Here is a 20,240-nt window from a genome sequence, read left to right on the forward strand (position 1 = left end):
TAATTTAAATAAAACAAAATTAAATTACTACTATTAAATAAATTAATCCTATTTAAAACTAAATACTTACCGATAAAATAAACCCTAAGCTAGCTACAATATAACTAATAGTTACATTGTAGCTAGCTTAGGGTTTATTTTTTATTTGACAGGCAACTTTGTATTTATTTTAACTAGGTAGAATAGTTATTAAATAGTTATTAACTATTTAATAGCTACCTAGTTAAAATAAATTCAACTTTACCTGTAAAATAAATCCTAACCTAAGTTACAATTATACCTAACACTACACTATCATTAAATTAATTAAATAAACTACCTACAATTAACTACAATTAAATTAAACTAAAGTACCAAAAAAAAAACCCCACTAAATAACAGAAAATAAAAAAGAATTAATTTTTTTTAAAACTAAATACACCTAATCTAATCCCCCTAATAAAATAAAAAAGCCCCCCAAAATAATAGAGTTCCCTACCCTATACTAAATTGCAAATAGCCCTTAAAAGGGCCTTTTGCGAGGCATTGCCCCAAAGTAATCAGCTCTTTTACCTGTAAAAAAATACAATACCCCCCCAACATTAAAACCCACCACCCACCCACACACCCAACCCTACTCTAAAACCCACCCAATCCCTACTTAAAAAAACCTAACACTACACCCTTGAAGATCACCCTACCTTGAGCTGTCTTCACCCAGTCGGGCACAAGTGGACCTCCAGAGGGGCAGAAGTCTTCATCCAGGCGGCATCTTCTATCTTCTTCCATCCAGAGCGGAGCGGGTCCATCTTGAAGACATCTGAAGTGCAGCATCCTCTTCCATCCGACGGCGACTGAAGAATGAAGGTTCCTTTAAGTGGTGTCATCCAAGATGGCGTCCCTTCAATTCCGATTGGCTGATAGAATCCTAAGGTAGGAATTAAGGTAGGAAAAATCCTATTGGCTGATGCAATCAGCCAATAGCATTGAGCTAGCATTCTATTGGCTGATTGGAACAGCCAATAGAATGCAAGCTCAATCCTATTGGCTGATTGGATCAGCCAATAGGATTGAACTTCAATCCTATTGGCTGATTGGATCACTTTGGGGCAATGCCTCGCAAAAGGCCCTTTTAAGGGATATTTGTAATTTAGTATAGGGTAGGGAATTTTATTATTGTGGGGGGCTTTTTATTTTATTAGGGGGATTAGATTAGGTGTAATTAGTTTTAAAAAATTGTAATTTTTTTTTTTTTAAAGGGTTTTCTTGTTGAGTAGAAATAATTCAAACAATATTACAAAAACAAAATTTACATTTGGCACGATGTATCAAAGTATTACATTTTGGACATTTTGATTCATTATTGGCAAAGACATTACAGCATAATCATAATTTTATTCCTCTTAACATACTCTAAAGAACTTCATCCTTTGTACAGTGCAGTACAATCAATGATTTATTAACTCATTTTGGGAATTGCAGTATTCTTCCCAGAGAAAATACATATTAACGAAGTCATCAGACTTTGTGGAGTTGACAAACTGGTACTTTTCGAGTATTAGTGTATGCGTGACAAGGGATTGCCATTACAGAGGGAACAACAGACGATTTCCAATATCTTGGAATTAATCGTTTGGCACAATTTATCATAAGGAATAAAAGTCTAAGTCTTAGCTTGCACTTAATTTTGGGGAAGTTATTTAATAAAAATATAGCCGGTTCTAGGGGTATCGCAGTACCTACGATTTTTTGGGCCACTGACTGAACTCCCAACCAGTAGCGTCTGATATGTGGGCATGTCCACCAAATGTGTTGAATATTGCCAATACCTCCACATCCCCTCCAACATTGTTTATTTACATTATTAAACATGCTAGCCAATCTTACTGGTGTATAGTACCAGCGACACATAAGTTTCATATTCATTTCAGTGTATATGATTGAGGAAGTACGGCCACTCATGTTAGCAAATATTTTTGACCATTCTTGTTCTGTAAGCTGTATACCAAGATCCTCCGACCATTTTTGTGCATAAGTCAGAAGGTCTTTGGAATGGTGTTCAAGGATTAATTTATAGGTGCATGAGAGGGAGACTTTAGAGGACAGTGAAGAATAACACATAGACTCAAATGGGGTGAGGGATCTGCGGAGTTGACTACCATAGGGGTGAGTGGCAAGGTAGTGGTGTATTTGGAAGTATCTATACCAAGACGAGAAGAATTCTCCCCAAGTGTCGGTCAATTCTAATTTAGTTTTCAGTTTACCACTCTCCAAAATGGAGTAGTTTGTTATTGTTTCCTTCAGTGATCTTGGTCGCTGATATACTATGCTATTAACTAATTGTAACTCTGAATTATCTGTCAGTGGGGTAAGTGGTGAAGGGATTGTGGAGAGTCTCTGGCGCCTAATTATTTGTTTGTCCCAGATTTCGAAAGTTAATTGGGTTGTGGTGGTTGTATGTGGTGCTAAAGTTCTATGTATGTGTGATATCCAACAGGAGGCTCCTAGTTGTTCATTTTCCGCTAAGTCATATTCTATCTGTACCCATTCTTTATGGGCTGTATTTTTACACCAATCTAGTATCCGTACCAATGCACCTGCAATGTAATAATAAAGGAGGCTGGGCATTCCCAACCCACCTCTTGCTTTAGGTCTGTATAATGTGGAGCTGGAGATCCTGGGCATTTTATTTTTCCAGAGGTATGCATTTAAAGTACCTTGTAATTTGTTAAGGAACTGCATAGGTAACTTAGCCGGTGCAGTTTGAAAAAAATACAATATTTTTGGCAGAATTGTCATTTTTATAGCGTGGAGCCTATCTAACCAGGATAATGTTTTATTTTGCCAAGAGTTGAGTTCTTGTTTAATATTTTTTAATAAGGGGGGATAGTTCGCAGTAAAGAGGTCCATTGGTTTTGGAGTTATCCTAATCCCTAAGTACTTTATTTGCTGTTTGCGATAGGCATACGAGTAAGTCTGTGCTATTAGATTATTAATATCTTCAGGGATTGCTAAAGTGAAGAATTCAGATTTAGACGCATTAATCTTGAAATTGGAATAGATGCTGTATAAAAGGAATTCTGCATTTAATTATTTTAGCAAATCAATGGGGTCAGTTAAAGTTAGAAATATATCAGCATAATAGGAGGCTTTATATTCTGTATTGTGTATTTTGATGCCTGAAATGTTGGGGTTCTGCCTAATTCTATTCGCCAAAACTTCCATAGCTAAAACAAATATCAAAGGGGATAGTGGGCACCCCTGCCTTGTGCCATTGTGTATCGAGAATGGTGGGGAAAGCGAATCATTAAGTTTAACCCTGGCATTTGGGGAGCTATATAAAGTGAATATTTTTGAAATATAAATTGTTGGAAAGCCTAATTTAATTAACGTTTTCTTAAGGAAATCCCAGTTCAATCTATCAAAACCTTTCTCCGCGTCCAAAGACGCGAAGAAAGAGGGTGTTTTGGTGTTATCCATATGTTCTATTAAGTTGATGATTTATAGGGTATTATCACGAGCTTCCCTACCTGGAGTAAACCCTGTCTGATTGGGGTGGATTAGATTTGGGAGAATTCTATTTAATCGTTGTGCTAAAATTTTGGCAAATAATTTTGCATCTACATTCAGTAGGGAGATTGGTCGGAAGTTAGAGGGCGTGTCCGGAAAAAATTGTAATTCTTTTTATTATTTTTTGTAATTTATTGTTTGCTTTTTTTGTACTTTAGTTTATTTAATTTAATTGCATTTAATTGTAGTTAGTTTAGGTAATTAATTTAATGATAGTGTTGTGTTAGGTGTAATTGTAACTTAGGTTAGGGTTTATTTTACAGGTAAATTTGTCTTTATTTTAACTAGGTGCTATTAAATAGTTAATAACTATTTAATAACTATTGTACCTAGTTAAAATAAATGCAAAGTTGCCTGTAAAATAAATATAAATCCTAAGATAGCTACAATGTAACTATTAGTTATATTGTAGCTAGCTTATGGTTTATTTTATTGGTAAGTATTTAGTTTTAAATAGGATTAATTTATTTAATTGTAGTAAATGTATTTAGATTTATTTAAATTATTATAATGTAGGGTTCAGGGATGCTGGGGGCATCAGATTAGGGGTTCATAAGTATAACGTAGGTGGCAGCCGTGTTCGGAGCAGCAGATTAGGGGTTAATAATATAATGTAGGTCTCGGCGATGTTGAGGGCAGAAGATTAGGGGTTCATAAGTATAATGTAGGTGGCGGCGGTGTCCGGAGCGGCAGATTAGGGGTTAATAATATAATGTAGGTGGCGAAGATGTCGGGGGCGGCAGATTAGGGGTTAAGCAGTGTAAGATTAGGGGTGTTTAGACTCGAGGTTCATGTTAGGGTGTTAGGTGCAGACATAAATTTTATTTCCCCATAGGAAACAATGGGGCTGCGTTAGGAGCTGAACCCTGCTTTTTTGCAGGTGTTAGGTTTTTTTTCAGCCAGCTCAGCCCCATTGTTTCCTATGGAGAAATCGTGCACGAGCACGTTTAGCCAGCTCACCGCTACCGTAAGCAGCGCTGGTATTACAGTGAGATATGGAGCTAAATTTTGCTCAACACTCACTTTTCTGAGGCTAACGCCGGCTTGAAGAAAACCTGTAATGCCAGCGTTGTCTTAAGTGAGCGGTGAGAAAAAAAGGCTTGTTAGCCCCGCAAACCATTACCGACAAAAACTCGTAATCTAGCCATTTAAATGATAAACAGCATTATAAACCTAATAAAATAATTGCACAGCACAGAATATATAATTAAACTAAGTTAAATGAACAAAAACATTTGCTAAACAGCATTATAAACTTAATAAAATAATCAGACAACACAGACTTCACTTGCATTTATCTCCAAACAGTTCTTTCTATGCATTCCAATCTGGACTGATTTATAGACAGGGAGATCATGTTCCTCTGAAATTTGCTCGATAGCTCAGGTCTGGTTAAACTGATTAATTTCAGCTTGCTTGGCTTTGCTGCAACACAATCGGACAGATCCACCTACTGGCTATTTTAATAAATGCACTGCTTCTCAATGCTTTTCAATAGCAGTCACGTGACTAGAAAAAATGGTTGTTATTCTGAAACGGTGTAAATTGAACTGTTGTAAACCGAGGGCCACCTGTATATATATATATATATATATATATATATGTGTTACTATGTGTATATATATATGTATAAGCATATACATATATATTTAAAATGTACTGTCCAACAATGTGCTAGGTTTTCATGCAGTGTCTCACAGCACGAACCTGCGGCTTCCATTGGAACATATGGAAGAGCACTCTATTGAGCGCAAAGCTTCCATGCAATGCGAATATTAGCTTGTGTTCACATTGCGGGTCACTTCAAATACCAGCGCACAATTACGTATATGCATTTTGTGATTGGGTGATGGCTGTCACATGATATAGAGGGAAGAAAAAATAGATTACCTTTGAAATGTACTAGAAAATATTCTACTGCTCAATTCAATTTCAAAATAAGTCTTAGACACAATATAGAGGATGAGTAACTAGTCTCGTGGTGGCTAACTTTGGCACTCCAGATGTTTCAGAACTACATTTCCCATGATGCTTAGTCATCTGAAGTTCAGTCGAGCATTATGGAAAATGTATTTCTGAGTGCCAAGGTTCGCCATCACTGGCCTAGTCTAAGGGCTCGATGATATATTATTCGCCAGCTCAAGCCTTCTTTTTCTCGCTGACACTCGCAGGGCTGCCCCGGTGCAATGATCGTAAAAAAGGGGCAGTCCCTGCGAGTTGCGAGATGGCTCCTATTAAAAGTAATGGAGCTCGCTGGATAGGGAAACTTCGCTCCTTAGTGCGAAGTTAGCAGGGAACAGTGGGAGCACTTTAAAATGAAAATCCTGTAGCCAATATAACTCACATTACGCTGCTTTCTGCTTATAGCATCTTACATTCGCCTATATGTTCGTATGCATTTGTTTTTCTATTGGGGTTATAAGTGTTCGTATTGTTTTGACAAAAGCTCGCCACCTTTTAGTTGGCGAGAAAAAACTGTGATATCTGCAGTGCGAAAATCTTTAAAGAATTACGCTGGGATTAGTGAGACATTGTCATATACGCCCATGAAACGCCCATGTTCAGCCCATTTTACGAAAAATCAACAATTACGCTTTGCATTTTGTATTTATAAATTCAAATTTCTGTGTGATTTTTGCACATTCAGTGTACTACAATTACGATTTACGCTGTGAATATTTAATTTGATTTATTCCTGTGTAAATTAGATACTAATTTTACGTTTTTGTTAACATACGATTTTTGGTGAAGAATTTTGTTAAGATTTTTGATGCACCTTAACAATACAATTTTCCCCTGCTTATTTTTTTTTTTTTTTTTTAAATTCAATATTTTTTTATTGAAATGAACATACAAACTGGAATATAGACAGTCTTATACATATTTTTGGCCAGAATTTTATACAACAATAAGAAAAAGGAAAGAAAAAGAAAAGAGAAATAAAATACAAATGCAGAGACAGGTTCCTCGACTTCTTTATACAATGTATAACTACATTCAATTTGCAATGAGACCTCCTGCTGAGAAGCGTTAAGTAGATTTACCAGAGTGAGTAAGATTGAGTAAGAGGGAAAGATAGAGGGGATAAAGGGGGATGGGGTGAAGGTATTCCTAGACAATAATTAGTCTGCTGGCTGCGCACATGTTAATGTGTCTGGTTCCAAAGGAACATAATATTATAGAAATGTTCTGACTTAGCATGATAGCTGTGATACATTTCTTCTAAAGATAGGACATGATTTATTTCAGCGATCCATTGGTGTAATGTTGGTATTTTAGTTTTTTTCCAGAGTCTGGGTATTAGTCTCTTAGCACTATTTAGCATTGTCTGAAGTAGAGAAGTCTTATAATGGCAGCCCAATCTGGGCAGGATATTTAAGAGTATCATTTGTGGGGTTAGATTAATTTTGTAGTTTAGTTTCGTATTTATATATTGCTCGACTTCTTGCCAGAAGGGTTTGATTACAGGGCAATGCCACCATATATGAGAGGTTGTACCTCTACTACCGCAGGCTCTCCAGCAATTAGATGGAGTGGTAGGGTAGATTCTATGTAAGCGGACTGGTGTGAGATACCATCTCGAAATCAATTTATAATTGGTTTCAACTATATTGGCTGAGATTGACGATTTCATTATTGAGGTGATTCCTCTTTCCCAGTCCTTGTCATCTAGATGTAAATCCAGTTCTTTTTCCCAAGATAATCGGAATGAGGGGGGTGCTAGGGAGTCATTAGATTGCAGAAGTTTGTAAGTGAGGGATATAAGGTGTTTGGGTGTCACTGGTAACAAACATAAAGATTCAAAAGTCGTGAATGGTCTGATTATGTCTGACTTGTTTGGATGCGTCTGTAAGAAATGTCTAAGTTGAAAGTATAGAAACCAGGAGTCAAGTGGTGGGCCTATCTCTTTTTGTATATCTGAAAGGTTTTTTATGTGTCCTTCTGATATCAGGGTATATATTGGAACATATGTTGATCCGCTCTCCTTGACGATCGGCTTAGATATTCCTAGCCCAGGGAACATATTGTCATTTATTATAGGTGTGAGGGGTGAGATGGGGGTGGAGATCTTTTTATGCGTTGAAATTAGTCTATCCCATGTGGATAAGGTCTCCATAATAAAGGGATTATGTCTTACTTCTGGTGGTCTGTATTTACTTGGAATCCAACAAAGATCAGTAAGGTTAGTATTACTTAAAGTTTGAGAATATAGTGAAACCCAGGGTTTGGGATCATTTCGTTGATTCCATGCAATGATACGTGCCAAATGATTTGCTCTATAGTAATTTACTAGATTCGGGATTCCCAGACCTCCCCTCTGTTTAGAGAGATAAAGAGTGTGACTCGAGACTCTCGATCTAGAGTAGGACCAGACAAAGCGGTCAATGATTTTCTGTAGGTTCGAAAGATATGATCTAGAGGGTGTGAGTATTAATGTCTGAATTACATATAGTATTTTAGGCAAGATTGACATTTTTACCGCGTTTACTCTTCCCAACCACGATAGATGCCCCGACCTATGCCATGTGTTGAGCTCCAGTTCTATTTTTTGCTTCAGCAACTTATAGTTCAAATCTAATGTTTCATGTATAGTGGTTTTGATGAAGAGCCCTAGATATGTAATGCAACTCGCCAAAGGGAATGCTTTTTGGGTCGTTATGTATAGAGTGTCATCTGTGTTAGTCTGGACTGGCAGGATCATAGATTTTCCCATGTTTATTGAAAAATTTGAGAGTTTTTTATATATCGACATGATCTCAACAAGGGCAGGGACAGACAGTGCAGGATCAGTCAACGTGAACAGTATATCGTCTGCAAATAACAAACACTTGGTTTCAGATTGCCCAATCTTTATTCCCCTAATCTCTGGTATTTCCCGAACCTGTGCAGCTAAAGTCTCCACCGACAGGGCGAACAACAAGGGAGAAAGGGGACAGCCTTGACGTGTCCCATTTTGTATAAGAAAGCTGCATGAAAGTGTGTTATTGACTATGACTTTCGCACTGGGGGCAGAGTACAATGCTAAAATTTTATCTATAAATAGTTGTGGTAGGCCAAATTTGTATAGGGTGGACCACAAAAATTGCCAATCCACCCTATCAAACGCCTTCTCGGCATCAGTTGACAGCAGAATCAAGGGAGTTTGTTCTGATGTAGCGTGATGTAAGATATGTAGTAGTCTTGTGGTATTATCTTTGGCTTCTCGCATGGGGATAAAACCCACTTGGTCAGCTTGTATTAAATATGGAAGATAATGTTTTAGTCTATTGGCTAAGATCCTAGCATAAAGTTTGACATCTACATTTAGTAGTGATATTGGTCTATAATTTGTCATCTGGTTCGGGTCTTTACCCGGCTTGGGAATTACCGTAATGTTGGCCTCCAGCATACGACTAGAGAAAGTGTTCCCCCCTTCAATGTCATTAAATAGCCTTTGGAGATGTAGACCGATTTCTGGTGACATTAATTTATAAAATTTTGGGGTGAACCCGTCTGGTCCTGGTGCTTTCTCAGGAGCTAATTGTTTGATTGTATCTTGCACTTCTTTTAGTGTAATGGGGGATTCTAAGTCCTTTTGTGCAGCTTCTGATAGACAGGGTAATTCTAGTTTAGATAGAAAATTTTCTATTTGTTCCTTCTTATTTTGTGGGTTGGGGTTATCCAGATTGTATAGTTTACTGTAGTATGCCGAGAAGGCGTCTGCTATGCTTTCACTCTTGTTTTGTTCTATATTGTTTTCATCTCTTATTGTTCTAATGAAAGATTTAAATACTCTCTTTTTTAATGACCTGGCCAGTAGTTTGCCTGCTTTGTTGTTTTCAGCAAAATATTTTGCGTTTAGTGCTAGGGCGCGCCTGTGTGCATTTTTGTTGAGATATTGGTTAAGTTCATCTCTGGCTTTGTTAACCTTATCTAATAGATCATTAGATCTCGGGGTTTTCTTATGTTCCCTTTCTGCTGTGTTTAGGGTGTTGAGAAGTGTTTTATAAATCTGTTCCATCTGCCTACGATGATTTGATGTCTGCTTGATTATTTCTCCCCTTATATAGCACTTATATGCTTCCCAATTATTGATGTTTGAAGTATCTACTGGGTCATTTAAATCGAAAAAGAGGGATGTTTTATCTGTGATGCTTTTAAAGATTACGGGATCTGTAAAAATTGTATTGTTTAGTTTCCATGTGTCTCTTATCCCCGGTTTCTGTGGCCATGCAAAGGAACTTATTACCATAGAATGATCCGACCAGGGGGTTTGGGAGATTTTGGCGTCTATTAACAATTGTAGGGAGGACTGGTCACAGAGAATGTAATCAAGTCTCGTATAGGTTTTCTGTGGGTGAGAAAAGAAGGTGAAATCTCTAGTAGTGATGTGGGTCATGCGCCAGACGTCGAAAGTTGGAATCAATTGTAATGCAAGCCAATTAGCCTTAATCACTTTGAGAGGCATGTAGGTTTTCCCTGTTGATACATCTAACGAGGGGTCTACTGGGAAGTTAAAGTCTCCTGCAATATATATAGGACCCTTTGCAGAGTCAAGTAATCGGTTCATTGCTTTCCTGAAAAATGTGGGTTTGGGGCGGTTTGGGGCATAAATATTAAGTAATGTTAGCGGTCTGCCATAGCAGGTGCCTACTACCAATAGGAATCTACCTTCGTCATCTCTCATACATTTCAAAAGCTCGAATGGAAGGCCTTTCCTAATTAGTATACTGACTCCATTTTTCTTAGTAATGTTGGAGCTGGTATATTGTTTATCGTAATATCTTGTAGGAAGAGATAGTTCATGTCTTTTTTTGAAGTGGGTTTCTTGAATGAATACTATATCTATGTGTTTTTTATGGAAGTCATAAAGTGCAATGGATCGTTTTTGGGCTGAGAGAAACCCTTTAACATTTTGTGTAGCCATAATAAGTTTATTGGGTGTGGATTGTTGTGTCATGTTCTCTTATCAAGCTAAGTGAGTGTGCGCTGCTTTAATATTAGTCGGAGGTTAGTCTAGTCAGGAGGTGAGGGCAAGAAAGAGGGTGAAAGTAGGAGGAGTAAGTAAAGGTGTTAGAAATCCTTAGTAAGTTAAGAAGTATGCAGAAAGTAATGCACAAAGAGTAATAAGAGTAATGAAGGGGATGTGAGGGTTCTTAGAAGGGGGTCTTGTAGTGGTCAGATAAGGCTTTCAGTTACTCATGGAGGCTCTGGGAAAATCAAGTTCTTACAATACATTCCTAATTTAAAATATGAGATATAGCCAAATAAATGCATTCCTGTAAAACAGCTAAATAAACAAATACATTGAGAAGGTAGATAGCACAACTTAACCATACATTTCAGTGAACAGTGGCTTTTATGTCCTCAGAGAGTTTATGCAGATATAAAGAATAAATCCATGTAGCTAACGATTGTGTCATCTCTAGCCCTTGTATAACAATACCACGGAACTTTAGATTTTAACTATACGGAACACTTATGAATAACCATTAATTTATAAAGCCGAAAGAAAAGAAAAAGCATTCATAGCATTAAAGTTAATATATAATTTCTCTCTTAATTTATATCAGCACAGTCAGCTGCATTAACACCTGCTCATGCCCAGCAGGTAAGTGTATTAATAGTCTCTTTAGCTTCGTGTCGGTGGTTAGTTTGCAGCTGCAATAGTAAATGAGGATCTAACCAATATATTGGCAACATTTGATGAGTTCAGTCTGTACAGCTCTTAACTACATACTTTGCAAAATTGAAACAACTCAATAAACTAGAGAAAACCATGAACCTAAAAACTGGTGCATAATAATAAACATAAACATTGAAATGATGAGAGAACCATACTGGACCTATACATGCCTCATACATACTAGCAGGTTCTAGTTCTCTCTCCAAGGCATAATCAAAAGTCAGACTGTATACAGTGCAAAAATGGGACATCAACTTAGATTAAAGCTGATAGATATTATGTCTTGATCACATACAATAGTTACCCACACTCCTCAGGTCAGTCGATAGGTTGTTTATCTTTAGATCTACTCCTTAGCACAGCTTGAAGAGTGGAGGCAGACTTAAAGGATAGCGGAACTGTCCCATCTCATACTTTGCTGGGTAGTGAATCAAGGCTTGGTTAGTAGGGGTCTAGAGATGGGTAACTTCTTAGGAGGAGGTGATTTAGTAATGTCACTCCATGATCTATGCTTGGCGGTAGGGGAGCGACTTTTTTCTGGTAAGTCCTCGTGGTTAGGTAAAGTGGCCTTATTCGTAGGAAGAGCTATATCTAATTTAGTGCAGAAGGAGTTAATATCAGACACCTGTGTGCATTCATATCTTTTCCCATTCTTCATCACCTGAACCTGCACAGGGAAGCCCCATCTATAAGGTATGTTAAGAGACCTCAGGTGCTGTGTGAGGGTAGAGAATTCTCTCCTCCTTTGCAGTGTCAGGATAGAGAGATCAGCAAAAAATTTAATGGGTACACCTTGATATTTAAAATTTTGCTGCTTGGGTGCCTGCTGTAGAATCATCTCCTTTTCTAGGAACTTTGAGAAGCATATAACCACATCTCTGGGCGGACTGGTTTCTGGAGGTCTCGGTTTTAACGATCGATGTGCTCTTTCCAGTTGTATAGTTGTTGTATCTGGGTATTCCTCTTCCAAAAGAGAATGAAACAGTCCATCTAAGTAATTCCTTAAATGTGGGCCTAATACCGTTTCTGGAATGCCTTTGATTCGTACATTGTTACGTCGCGTTCTATTTTCAAGCTCATCAAGCTTCGTTTCCAAATCTGTGATCTGTTTCTGTTGTGATCTCATTTTATTTGACATATTCAACATTCCTGCTGTTATCTCTTCTCTATCTTCTTCTAGAGTATCTACTCTAAGTCCCAGATCAGTGATATCTCTTTTTAGCTCTGCACATTCTTCTTTTATGCAGGACTTCACCTGATTGATAAGCATTTCCATTGCCTTGTACGTGATAGGACCTTCCTTATCTTTTTCTGTAATTTGCGTTTCAGCGTCACTGTCAGCCAGCACTATATCTGATTCTGGTTCTGTGGTTTGATCTGCAGATGACTCAGCCATTTTAGGCTTCTCTGTGGCCTTAAAAAAGGTGCTAACGTTGTTGGCTGTAGCCTTGTTGGTTTTTTCCAGTTTTGTTAGTCTCCTAGAGGCCATCTCATGTAAAATATTAAGTGGCCACGTCTAGTGGGTTTAACTATTAGTGATGTAGATCCAGAGCTGCTTGTAAGTATTTAGATCTGCGTCATATACTTGATCGTGGCCACTAATTTGTATCAGAACCGCAGCGTGTCATTTCTCATATAACTGCAGCCATATCCTAATTTATATGGATGTGGATTCAATAATGTAGTTTAAGTGCACCAAATGTTTATTGTGGAGCTGATAACAGAAATTTACAACAATGCTTTAGGAGACGTTACTGCATTTATACCTCCAGAAAGTCTCCTGACCTTAATATATTGGTGTTCATGTTTCACATTTAAGCAATTAGTTCAGGTCGCAGGTTTTTTTTTCAGTTAAGGGGGGAGTATAACTGTTTGTGCAGTACATAAAATCCTCTGCTGCTGCCCCTCAGTTTCCTTACTGCGCCATGAATCATAAATAGATATGACCTGTAGTAAAGTTCAACTGTGGCTTGTAGCTCTGATGCGCACTATGTTAATGTCTCGTAACTGATTGTAAAACATCGTGACCTTTTGTAATCTTGTCACGGATTTTGTCCCAAGTCAAAACTATGTTAGCTCAACTGCCGGTTTGGCCGAGTCGTGTTGCGTGTCTTACCCGGCTGTTGTTTATATGCCTGGTCCTTTTTTGCAGCGTTCCGGTTCAGGCCTCTGTTTTCTTTCACCGGCGTGATGGAGAGGGCCGCAAACGCCGCGGCGCAATGTGTTCACGCTGAGGTATAAGATTTACATCGATCAGCTGGGCAAGTTTAGATGTTTTGGAATATGCCTCTTGTAGATCTCTCAGAGCCTCTAAGACTGCAGGAATTATGCCTTACACCATGCCACTAGCAGGAGCTCAATGCGGTGCGGCCATCTTAGATGGCGTTCCGGCTCCGCCCCCTAGCCCCCCTGCTTATTTTTGTGTGAATGATTCAAATATTTGTTTTGTATAATGTGTAAAATACGAATTTTGTTGTGCACATTTCATATGAAAATGCAGTATACGCCCCTTAGCGAGACACCCTGTTTTCAGGGTAAAAAATGGCTTTAGATCATTCCACAAGGGAAATAGAAGGACTGGCGAGCATTCTTTAATAATCTTGCCAGCCCAGAGAGCTTTCAATCATCGAGCCCTAAGGGTAAGGTTTTGACATACTAGGATCTACAGTGAATGTGTGCCTGGTCAACAAATATGATTACCAAACAAATGTCCACAGCGCTGGTACAATTAAATCTTCTTTATTTTATCACAGAGACATCACATAGTTATGTGATGTCTGTGTGATACAATAAAGAAGATTTAATTGTACCAGCGCTGTGGACATTTGTTTGGTACCTTTGTGATTGGGGGATTTTGCAGAGTCCCTGTCTTCACTGGCGCAGGATAACTTTATGTTGCTGTTTCACAACTAAGTGTATAGCAGGTATGATTAGGCACACTGTGGTCTACAGGGAATGTGGGCGTGATCTGGGGGTAATAACTGGGCATACTGGGATCTACAGGAAATGGGGGCCTGGTCTGCATGTATTGTTGGGCATATGTCTGGGAGTAATAACAGGGCATACTATTATTTATAGTGGATATATGCATGGTCTAATAATAATATTTAAGGATACTAGGATCTTTGTGTGATATCTATCTGGTCTATTCATGTTATACTGGGATATACAGGAGATGTGTACCTGGTCCTGAAGGTAATGGTTATGCATACTGTGATATACAGGGGATGTGTCCCTGGTCTAATGGTAATGTTTAGACATGCTGGAATCTACAGGGGATATGTGCCAGGTATAATGGTAATGTTTAGGCATAATAGGATCTACATGGGATGTGTGCCTGGTCGAATGGCATTGTTTATGCTTACTGGTGTCTACAGGGAATGTGTGCCTGGTCTAATGGTAATGTTAAGGCATACTGGTGTCTACAGGGGATGTGTGCCTGGTCTAATGGTAATGTTAAGGCATACTGGTGTCTACAGAGAATGTGTGCCTGGTCTAATGGTAATGTTAAGGCATACTGGTGTCTACAGGGGATGTGTGCCTGGCCTAATGGTAATGTTAAGGCATACTGGGATCTACAAGGGATGTGTGCCTGGTCTAATGGTAATGTTTAGGCATACTGGGATCTACATGGGATGTGTGCCTGGTCCCGAGGGTACTGTTTAGGCATACTGGGATCTACAAGGGATATGTGCCTGGTCTAATGGTAATGTTAAGGCATACTGGTATCTACAAGGGATGTGTGCCTGGTCTAATGGTAATGTTTAGGCATACTGGGATCTACATGGGATGTGTGCCTGGTCCCGAGGGTACTGTTTAGGCATACTGGGATCTACAAGGGATGTGTGCCTGGTCTAATGGTAATGTTTAGGCATACTGGGATCTACAGGGGGTGTGTGCCTGGTCCTGAGGGTACTGTTTAGGCATACTGGAATCTACTGTGGTCTACAGGGAATGTGGGCGTGATCTGGGGGTAATAACTGGGCATACTGGGATCTACAGGAAATGGGGGCCTGGTCTGCATGTATAGTTGGGCATAGGTCTGGGAGTAATAACAGGGCATACTATGATTTACAGTGGATATATGCATGGTCTAATAATAATATTTAAGGATACTAGGATCTTTGTGTGATATCTATCTGGTCTATTCATGTTATACTGGGATATACAGGAGATGTGTACCTGGTCCTGAAGGTAATGGTTATGCATACTGTGATATACAGGGGATGTGTCCCTGGTCTAATGGTAATGTTTAGACATGCTGGAATCTACAGGGGATATGTGCCAGGTATAATGGTAATGTTTAGGCATAATAGGATCTACATGGGATGTGTGCCTGGTCGAATGGCATTGTTTATGCTTACTGGTGTCTACAGGGAATGTGTGCCTGGTCTAATGGTAATGTTAAGGCATACTGGTGTCTACAGGGGATGTGTGCCTGGTCTAATGGTAATGTTAAGGCATACTGGTGTCTACAGAGAATGTGTGCCTGGTCTAATGGTAATGTTAAGGCATACTGGTGTCTACAGGGGATGTGTGCCTGGCCTAATGGTAATGTTAAGGCATACTGGGATCTACAAGGGATGTGTGCCTGGTCTAATGGTAATGTTTAGGCATACTGGGATCTACATGGGATGTGTGCCTGGTCCCGAGGGTACTGTTTAGGCATACTGGGATCTACAAGGGATATGTGCCTGGTCTAATGGTAATGTTAAGGCATACTGGTATCTACAAGGGATGTGTGCCTGGTCTAATGTTAATGTTTAGGCATACTGGGATCTACATGGGATGTGTGCCTGGTCCCGAGGGTACTGTTTAGGCATACTGGGATCTACAAGGGATGTGTGCCTGGTCTAATGGTAATGTTTAGGCATACTGGGATCTACAGGGGGTGTGTGCCTGGTCCTGAGGGTACTGTTTAGGCATACTGGGATCTACTGTGGTCTACAGGGAATGTGGGCGTGATCTCGGGGTAATAACTGGGCATACTGGGATCTACAGGAAATGGGGGCCTGGTCTGCATGTATAGTTGGGCATAGGTCTGGGAGTTATAACAGGGCATACTATGATTTACAGTGGATATATGCATGGTCTAATAATAATATTTAGGGATACTAGGATCTTTGTGTGATATCTATCTGGTCTATTCATGTTATACTGGGATATACAGGAGTTGTGTACCTGGTCCTGAAGGTAATGGTTATGCATACTGTGATATATAGGGGATGTGTCCCTGGTCTAATGGTAATGTTTAGACATGCTGGAATCTACAGGGGATATGTGCCAGGTATAATGGTAATGTTTAGGCATAATAGGATCTACATGGGATGTGTGCCTGGTCGAATGGCATTGTTTATGCTTACTGGTGTCTACAGGGAATGTGTGCCTGGTCTAATGGTAATGTTAAGGCATACTGGTGTCTACAGGGGATGTGTGCCTGGTCTAATGGTAATGTTAAGGCATACTGGTGTCTACAGAGAATGTGTGCCTGGTCTAATGGTAATGTTAAGGCATACTGGTGTCTACAGGGGATGTGTGCCTGGCCTAATGGTAATGTTAAGGCATACTGGGATCTACAAGGGATGTGTGCCTGGTCTAATGGTAATGTTTAGGCATACTGGGATCTACATGGGATGTGTGCCTGGTCCCGAGGGTACTGTTTAGGCATACTGGGATCTACAAGGGATATGTGCCTGGTCTAATGGTAATGTTAAGGCATACTGGGATCTACAAGGGATGTGTGCCTGGTCTAATGGTAATGTTTAGGCATACTGGGATCTACATGGGATGTGTGCCTGGTCCCGAGGGTACTGTTTACGCATACTGGGATCTACAAGGGATGTGTGCCTGGTCTAATGGTAATGTTTAGGCATACTGGGATCTACAGGGGGTGTGTGCCTGGTCCTGAGGGTACTGTTTAGGCATACTGGGATCTACAGGGGGTGTGTGCCTGGTCCTGAGGGTACTGTTTAGGCATACTGGGATCTACAAGGGATATGTGCCTGGTCTAATGGTAATGTTAAGGCATACTGGGATATACAAGGGATGTGTGCCTGGTCTAATGGTAATGTTTAGGCATACTGGGATCTACAGGAGATGTGTGCCTGGTCCTGAGGGTACTGTTTAGGCATACTGGGATCTGCAAGGAATGTGTGGCTGGTGCACAGGTATGATTAGGTATATTGGGGGGGGGATGTGTGCCTGGCTGAGGTTAATAATTAGTCATACTGGAATTGTCTAAAGATAATGTTTTTAGGTATACTGGGGTATAACAGAGCACATGTTCTGGGTTTTACAGTAAATTTTAAGGCATGGTGGTAGCTGTAGAGGATGTGACTTTAGGGTAATACTAAGCCATATTGAGAGTTATGGAAGATGTGGTACAAACGTAATGCTTAGGCATTCTATTCTGTGAGCCTGGCTTACTACAGGGACAGTGTACTGTTATCCTATTTAATATGTTCCCAATTATCAGTTTTACCTGCTGGAGTATTTAATTGTTTAAAAATAGATAATTTAACATTATTTTGTCATTTGAAATATCTGCATTTGACTGTTGTATCTCCACCTATACTAAACTTTAAAGGGACTGTATACTCTAGAAGGTTTAATGTTTAAAAAGAAACATAACCTGTTTATTGCCCATTCTCCAGTTTTGCATAACCAACACGGTTATATTAATATACTATTTACCTCTGTGATTACCTTGTATCTAAGCCTCTGCAGACTGCACCTTTATCTCAGTGCTATTTAAAGACTTGCATTTTAATCACTCACTGCTGACTCATTCATAACGCTACAGAAGTGAGCACAGTGTTATATATATGACACAGATTAACTAGCACTGTCTTGCTGTGAAAAGCTAATAAAATACACTTAGATAAAGGTGGCCTGCAAGGGTTTAGAAACAGGCAGAGATTTAGAGTTTTAAAGATTTTAGCGTATATTAATATAACAATGTTGGATGTGCAAAGCTGGGGAATGGGTAGTAAAGGCGTTATCTATCTTTTAAAATATAAAAATTTTGGAGTAGACTGTCCCTTTAAGTACTGTTTAGAGAAAAGCTATTTTAATAAGATGGTTTATAAATATTCATGATCCCAGTGGGTAGTGGGACAGTCAGGTAATAAAATGTTTATTTTCCATTGTTTTCTCTTAGTATTGGTCTGGCTGTGTATAGTGAGATCAGATAAGGGTGATTTTGTATAAATAAAGAGAGATAAGCTATGAGGTCTGCTCTCCCTAGAAGGTCAATCCATTTCATTGGGTTGTGGTTTCAATTACCAGAGACACAAAAATAAACCTTGTCCCTTACATTTTCCCATACATTTTATACTTTCATGCTAGTTTAACAAGTAATTGGGGCCGAATTATCAAGCTTGATGCCCCTGTTTTCACGCGAGCCTTCAGGCTCGCCGGAAACAGCAGTTATGAAGCAGCGGTCTAAAGACTGCTGCTCCATAACTGATCTGCTGCCTCTGAGGCTGCAGTCTTTAATCCGTCCGATCCTATACGATCGAGCTGATTGACATCCCCTACTAGCAGCCGATTAGCCGTGAATCTACAGGGGGCGGCATTGCACAAGCAGTTCACAAGAACTGCTTGTGTAGCGGACATCGTATCATGTTCGCTCGCACTTTCATAAATCGGCCCCATTGCAAACACTTTGGGGTCAATTTATTAAGGTGCGGACGGACATGATACGCTGTATCGTATCATGTCTGCCGCACATCAATAAATGCTGATAGCATACGCTGACGGCATTTATCATTGCACCAGCAGTGCCGCCCCCTGCATATTCGCTAGCAGGGGGTGTCAATCAACCCAATCGTAGTCGATCTGGCTGTTTGCTGTCCGTCACCTCAGAGGTGGTGGATAAGTTAAAGAGCAGCGGTATTAGAACCACTGCTTCTAAACTTCCGCTTCTGGCGGACCTGAGGCAGAGTGGGTTGGAAGCAGCATCCGCTGCTTCATAAATCGACCCCATTAAGGGGAAAGCAATTTAACAGTATACTGGGATCAGCAGAAGATATATGTCTGGCATGAAGGTAATTAAAGATGTGCATTTGTTTAATCACAGATGCAAATTTGTGATGAAAATCAGATTTTAACAAATATCTGAATGAATGCACTAAAGAAAATGAAAAAAATACTGATGAAAATCCTCAGTATTCATTTGTTTCCTCTCATTTTTTTAATGGATTAAAGCTTAGGTTAACCTTTTCTGGAGAGTGTGCAAACCCAAACCTCTTCCTGCCAGAGCCCCAGCCATGCTAACAGGAGACACCCAGGACCTGCACTAAACAAATTTCAATGAATATTCTGTACAAATCGAAAATGTCTTGGCTGCACAACTCTAGAAGGTAATGCTTAGACATTAGTTGGAGTTATAGGAGCTAAAGGTGACATTTGCTTGGTCTAATGCTTAGGCCTACAGTGATAAACAGAGGAGATGTGCTTAGTTTGAGAGCTGATGTGGGGACATTCAGAGGGTGGCAGGGAGATTCACCTTGTCTAAGGGCTGAGGATCTGTGTGGACAGAAGACAGAGGTGCCTTATGGGACAGTATCGTCCAACAATAGAGAAAAAGATAAAGTAAAGCAGCCCAGAGCGGGGGTACTCACAAAGGTCGCGGCATAAACATATGCCTCACAGCACAGGACGGGACCTTTGGTCGCCCGACAGACACACACGCTGGATCAGCACAGGGAATCCGGGGCCCAATCGGCAACAGCTTGCAGGACCACGTCACAGGGGAGCTGTCCGCGAATAGCCCAATCACCGGCCTCGGCAGTATGATGGACAGGTCGGCGAGCCAACCAAAAGACGTCAAACATTGAGCAGGTTTATCAAAAACTCGAAAGTTTATTTAAAATACAGATAAAAAGTTTAAAACAAGCGATGCGTTTCTCGACCCTCAGGTCAATTCATCAGGCTTATACTGGACAATGATAACCTGCTCTATTTAACAAAGGAATAAACCTATCACGAACCGACCTACATACACACCCCTCTCTCCTCCAAT

Source organism: Bombina bombina, chromosome 1, assembly GCF_027579735.1.
Source record: "Bombina bombina isolate aBomBom1 chromosome 1, aBomBom1.pri, whole genome shotgun sequence".
Classification (NCBI taxonomy): domain Eukaryota; kingdom Metazoa; phylum Chordata; class Amphibia; order Anura; family Bombinatoridae; genus Bombina; species Bombina bombina.